The sequence below is a fragment of the Petaurus breviceps genome, unplaced genomic scaffold (assembly GCF_028583685.1).
Source record: "Petaurus breviceps papuanus isolate PSGF00001 unplaced genomic scaffold, PetGlider_PUasm1.0 98, whole genome shotgun sequence".
In the NCBI taxonomy this organism is placed as follows: Eukaryota; Metazoa; Chordata; class Mammalia; order Diprotodontia; family Petauridae; genus Petaurus; species Petaurus breviceps.
The window spans coordinates 48683675-48690659 of record NW_027187460.1 but is presented as its reverse complement, the minus strand read 5'-3'; the positions used below and the strand labels follow the sequence as shown (position 1 = coordinate 48690659).

The 6985-nt window shown below is 36.2% G+C and overlaps 1 pseudogene; it reads left to right on the top strand.

Annotated features, from left to right (window-relative positions):
* The first annotated feature begins 3225 nt into the window (after positions 1-3225).
* LOC138156071 (UV excision repair protein RAD23 homolog B pseudogene) lies at positions 3226-4278 on the top strand (annotated as a pseudogene).
* The last annotated feature ends 2707 nt before the right edge of the window (positions 4279-6985 follow it).

The following is a 6985-nucleotide window of genomic DNA, read 5'->3' as shown; positions in this document are numbered from 1 at the left end:
TATTAAAAGTAATATTTCCAAGGCAGAGCAAAATTGATGGAGAAAAAGGAGTTTCTTGCCTGACCTCTCCCACAAATCCTTCCAAATACCTTTTAGAATGACTCTAAAAAGATTCTGTAGTGTATGAACCCAGAAAAAGACAAATTTGGAAAACTTTCTAACCTCAGACAACTCGAAAGGTTGGCAGAAAAGATTTCTTCCACCAGGGAGAGTGGAGTTCAGTTCAGCACAGGTCTCATCATCATTGCCCCAGTCACAGCAAATGAGGAAAAGGCCTTAAGTGTGAGTGAATCAGCAGTGGCAACAGCAGCAGTTGCTTCCAGAACCCTAATTCCACAGATAGTAATGGAGTATAAAAATGTGTCATGAAGGGGATTAAAGGGGTCTTTTTTCTAGCATTGAGGCAGGGCTGTCACTTTAACAATTCTTCATCTGGGCTGTAGTCCTGGGTGGCAAATCCAGGGTGAGGGGGAGCACTAACATAGCAGAACTAGTGGTGACAGTGGAAGAGGGAATCTCCTAATACTACCAGGGCAGAAAAGACTGCTTATCATTGTTCACAAACCAGAATATTGGCCTGGAGAAGAGTAAGTACCTCTCCCTAAATTATAACACCTTGGAAGAACTCAAAACTTACAGGTTCCTGGAAGTAGCTCTGAAAACAGATTCACAAAATTCCTGAAGTTCGGGATACTTCAGCCTCCAACCTGGAAGCAGAGTCATGCTTTAACAAACAGGTAAAAGCCAATAATAGACTGGGATATTGAGCAAACATTAAAAAAAACAACTCTGACAATAGAAAGTTACTATGGTGACAAGGAAGATCAAAGTGAATACTCAAAAGAAGATGGCAAAATCAAATATCCTGCATCCAAAGCCTCCAAGAAAAGTATGACTTTTTCTCAGGACATGCAAGTGCTCAAAAAGGATTTTGAAAATCAAGTAAGAGAAGTAGGGAAGAAATTGGGAGGAGAAATATGAGTGATGCAAGAAAATCACAAAAAAATGAGTCAGCTTGGTGAAGAAGATGTAAAAAGTACTGAAGTAAAAACCTTTAAGTAGCTTAAAAAACAGAATAGACCAAATGGTAAAAGAGGTTCAAAAATCCCATATGGAGAAGAGTGCCTTAAAAAGAAGAATTGGACAAATGGAAAAGGAAGTCCAAAAATTTGCTAAGGAAAATTACTTTTTGAGGTGCGGAGCCAACATGGTGTCATAGAAGCAGGCAAACTCCATGAGCACCCCCATAAACACCTCAGTTTCCTATAAAATATGACTCTATACAAATTTTAAAGCTACAAAACCCACAAAGTGATAGAGAGAAACAAATCTCCTGTTGAAGGAAGCCCAGCAGGGCGGCAGGAAGGGTCCATCACAGCACGGTGACAATTGAGCCCAACCCCATGTGATCCTGCGGTTTTAGCCCCAGGGTGGCTCTGACCAGCAGAGGCTAGAGTGGACTTCAAGAGAGTGGATCACCAGCAACTGTGGGGGTTTCCAAAAATATGAACCCGTAAATGCTAAAGAAAAAGTAAAAGCACGTGTACATCTTTGTTGGTACTAGGGGGGATGGAAGTGTGGTATGGCCCCTACCCCAGAATAACAAGTGGCAGAGGAGAGGCAGCCATGCAGCCACTCCAATGTGGCTGCTTCAGAGCTCCCAGCCTGCACATTGTAAGGGGATCAAGAAAGCATTCAGAGGGTAATCACTCTTGCCTTATCTGCCTGGATCTCAATTGCAATCTTGGGTGGTGATACTGAGGAGAGTGACCAGTGAGCCAGAGCTTGTGGGAGTTGGGGAGATGGTGCCCCCTAATAGCTCTGGCATCAGCAAAAACCTAAGCTATTTGGCACAAAGCTCTCTCCTCTGGAAGCAGAGTTCTATTGTGGCAAAGAGCTCTTAAGTTAAGTATTTGAGAGCAACATGAACAAGCAAAGGAAGCAAAGGAAACACAACAATCCAACTCTAGATTCCTTTTTAGGGGACAAAAATATCAAAGCATGAAATGGGGGGAAGGCAATGAAGTTAGAACTCCAAGAAAAATAAGAACTGGCCAGAGGCCATGGAGGAGCTGATGAAGAATTTTGAAAATCAAAAAAGAAAAGTGGGATAAAAATTGGGAATAGAAATGAGAATGATGCCAGAAAAATTATGAAAAGGGAGTCAACAACCTGACTGAATGAAATAACACCTTAACAATACATTAACTCAAAAGGCAAAAGAGGCCCCAAAAGTCAACAAGTAGAAGAATGCCTAAAAAAGTCAAATTTTCCAGATGGAAAAAGAAGATTGGAGCAAATGGAAGCTAATGACATTATGAGAAATCAAGATACTATTAAACAGTTCCAAACAAATGGAAAAAAAATAGAAGGCAATGCAAAATAGCTCATTGGAAAAACCACTGACATGGAAAATACATCCAGGAGAGATAATTTAAAAATTGTAGGACTACTTAAGAGCCATGATCAAAAAAGAACCTAGAAATCATCTTGGAAGACATTCTGAAGTAAAATTGTCCTTATATTTTAGAAACAGAGGGCAAAATAGAAATTGAAATAATTTACCAATCACCTCTTTATAAAGATCTCCAAAAGAAAACTCCCATGAATATTATAGCCAGGTTCCAGAGCTCCCAGATCAAGGAGAAAATATTACAAGCAGCCAAGGAGAAACAATTTGAATATTGTGGCAACACAATCAGGACAAAACAGAATCTAGGAGCTTCTACATTAAGGGACTGAATGGCTTGGAATATGATATTCCAGAGGTCAAAGGATCTAGGATTGAAACCAAGAATAACCTACCCAGCAAAACTGAGTATCATGTCTCAGGGGAAAATATGGTCATTCAATGAAATAGAAAACTTTCAAGCATTTTTGATGAAAAAAACAGAGATGAATAAAAAATTGGGCATTCAGATACAAGAAACAAGAGAAGCATGAGAATGTAAACAGGGAAAATAAATGATAAGAAACTTATCAAAGTTAAACTATTTATATTGCTACATGGAAAAACAATAATTGTAACTCATGAAACTTTTCTAAGTATGAGAATAGTTAAGGGGAATATAAATGTGAGTTTGTCTCCCTCTATATACATACATACATACATATATGTCTATATAGGAAGGTATATGTGTATATGAATACATATGTGATTGTCTGTATATATGTGTAAAGGTATACATAGAAGATGGTTAGCACACTGACAGAGAAGACTGAATCCTCAAAGACAATACTGCACTCGCAGAATATAAAATTGATGAGAAGAACTTTGTGGTGGTTATGATGACAAAATCCAAAGAAGTAGCTATGTCCACACCATCAATAGCTACAACTCAACAATCAAATCATGCTACCACTACCACAGTTAGTTAATTTATAACAGCATCTGTGGCTCAAGCCCCACTCTTTTCCCTGATCTGGATCCCACCCCTACACCTATAACTGTCCCTCTATCACCAGCTACAGCAGCTTGTGAACTGACACTTACTAGTATTCCTAAAGAAGAGAAAGCATCAAAGAAGCCAGTGGAAACTCCTATTGATATATTAACCCAACATCTTCTGACAGTACCTTGGCTGACTTCTCAGTCAAACCTTTGTCAAGATGCAAAAAGTGCTCTAGTGACCAGCCAATGTATGAAAATATGATGACTGAGATCATGTCAGTGGACCATGAGTGAGAGCAAGTAATTGCAGCACTGACACCCAGTTTCAGTAATGCTGATAGAGCAGTGGAATATCTTTTAATTAGTATCCCAGGAGATAGAGAGTCAGGCTGAGGTTGATCCCACCCAGGTTACCAATATGGGGGCAACTCAGCCTTCAGTAGTGATAGCAGCTACAGACACAACAACAGCAAAAACTCCTGGGGTACATCCACTTGAATTTTCATGGAACCAACATCAGTTTCAGAAGAGGAAATAAAGCATTCAGTAGAATTCTTCCTTTCTGCCAGCCTTGTTACAATAAATAGGATGAGAGATCTGAAGTTAAAGCAGCACATCAGCTGAGATCAAGAGCATTTTATGCAAATCCTAAATGAACCTGTTCAAGAATCTGGCGGTCAAGGAGGAGGTGTGTGTGGTGGAATAAGTGGAGCTGGAAGTGGTCAAAGAAACTACATTCAAGTGACACCTCAGGAAAAAGACATTATAGAAAGTTTAAGGCATTAGGATTCTCTGAAGGACTTGTGATACAGGCCTATTTTGCTTATGAGAAGAATGAAAATTTTGCTACCAATTTTCTTCTACAGCTGAACTTTGACGAAATTTGAAAGGTACTTTTTAAAATCACATACTTCACACTTATGTATTGCACTATTTTTGTTAACTGGATTTTCTGGGATTACTTGGGTTCATATCCATAATATTTGGTATAAAGTAGTAGGTGACTGGGAGTGGAGTGAGAGGGGATATAGGAAATATGGCAGGAATAAATATAGTGCATGTCTGCTTTAAACAAGCAGATGTGGAAAATCCATACAAAGTAAAATACTATGCAACTAAAAATCATATTTTACTGGAATTTAATTCCATCTATAAAATTGTGAGTAACTTTTCCTAAGTTTTCACTCCTTTTAGTGTAATAGATCCACAAATTTAATGTAATTCCATACTTCTTGTTTCTTTTGACTTAACATTGGATTTAGAGAGAATGTTTACTACCCAAAATCTACAAAATCTATTTCAGAGCAACACTGGATAATGCTTTAAAAAAAAATCAAAGGATTTTTAGAACAACTGTAAACATAAATGCCAAATTATAGGTGGTTATTTTTGCTGCTTCAAATATGTATGGAATTAGTGTAAGAATGCCCATTTTTTCATGTTAATTTTTTGGGGCAGGGAGAAATCCTTTCTGATGAAAATCATTACTGCTTTTTAAAAATTCCTTGATCATTGAATATGATACTCCTTCTAGCATGATTTAAGAAGTTGTATACATACAGACAGTTAATTTCCTGTTGATTATTTTTTTTCTTTTGGTGAAAAAATGCTAGACACCTAATTGTTGTTTACTTCAATGTTATATTGCAGTAAAAGTTTTAAAATAATCATTGCATGTTTGCTTTTCATGTATCCCATTGTAAACTAAGCAATTTTGGGGTCAATGGAGAAATGTAGCATTGACTGTCCCTTATCTCTCTCCTCTCCTCAGCAGAAATGTTTTGAGTTCCAAATCTTACCTTTTTTCACTTTTTAAAAAGTTGATCCAGCATAAAATTGAAGGAAATATTTCAAAACTCATTTTCTGATGCTTGTGCACATTTCCTCCTTTCTCATATAGGAGTATATAGACAACTCAAGCCACTGGTATTGCATTGCTATGTTTTTCTTAAGTGCACAGAACTATTTTCAGAAACTTTTATTCCATTAGAACACAAAGGGCAACACCTATTTGGAGGGTTAGGAAATGGAAGCTGTAAGATATAAAATTTGGAAAATAGTAAAACAGTCAAGGTAATTTGGAATATCAAAAGGAAAATCTTAATAGCAACAAACAAACAAACATAGAATTGGCCAAACAGAAAAGGAGGAACAAAAATTCCGTGAAGAGAATAACTCTTTAAAAATTAGAATTGGGCAAGTGAAAGCTAAGAATATATGAGACATAAAAAATGAGTCCAACAAAATCAAAAAATGAAATAATAGAAAAATTATATTTCTCATTGGAAAAAAATGATCTGGAAAAAGAGATCCATGAGACATAATTTTAAAATTAATGGACTACCTGAAAGCCATGATAAAAAAATAAAGAAAAAAGGGCCTGGACAGCATGTTTCAGGAAATCAAGGTTAACTACCTTAATATCCTAGGCCCAAATGGTTAAACAGTCATTGAAACAATCCACCAATAACCTCCTGTAAAAGTTCCCAAAATGAAAATGTCAAAAAATATTTTAGCCAAGGAATATTAACAGGTCAAGGAAAAAATACTGCAAGGAGCCAGAAAGACACAATTTAAATATCATGGAACCACAATCAGGATTACACAGGATTTAGCAGCTTCCCCATTAAAGGATCAGAGGGTTTGTAATATAATATTATGGTAGGCAAAAGAGTTTGGATTACAACTGAGAATCAACTATTCAGTAAAATGACCATAATTTTTCAGGGAAAAAGATCAACATTTAATTAAAATGGGGACTTTCAATCATTCCTGATGAAAAAACCAGAGCTCAACACATATGTCTTTCTTCAAATAAAAAAAAAAAAACCAAAAGAAAAGAAAAAAAAGGAAAACAGGAAGAAAAAATCATCCATGTCCTTTAATAAGGTTAAACTGTTTATATTCTCCATTGAGAAGACGGGAGAGACTAGTTTATTTTTATTTTTGTATGATAAATATCTAAGACAGGCCCTTGAAATCCCTAACATAAAACTACTGTATCAGATGAAAAGGATTTCTATAAAACCTTTTCTTTAAACCAAGCCATGAACAGAATATTTTATATGCATTGTTGTTGTTGCTGTTTTTTTTTTTTCCCAAAATGTGGTCAGAAGTATATTTTATTAAATTTATCTTGGGATTTTTCTTATTTTTCTTTGACTCGCCAGTTAAATTGTAGACCCTCTGTATGTGAAAATATATGCAACTGAGCAAACTAAGCACAATAAAAATTTCATAGACTAAAGAAACTCTGGCATAATGATAATTTCAGGGTTCTAGAAGATCTCACCCATAACTTGCAATGCAATACTTAAGCCACATCAGGTTGTACATGGTTGCCCTTCAATGAGGAAACATTGGTGGGACTCAAGTTATGTTACATATTTTCCCTATGCATTTTAATGATCTCATTTAACTTACCTCACTATGGCATGTTAGAGAATTTTTCCTTATCACATAAATGCAGACCAAAATTTGCTATTAAAAATGACAGTTCTGCTTTGGGGTTGTTTCTCTACATGCCAACTTCCAAAGTATAGGAAAGTTTTTGAGTGAATGTATAAATGCCTACAATAGAATTTTCCAGGGAAA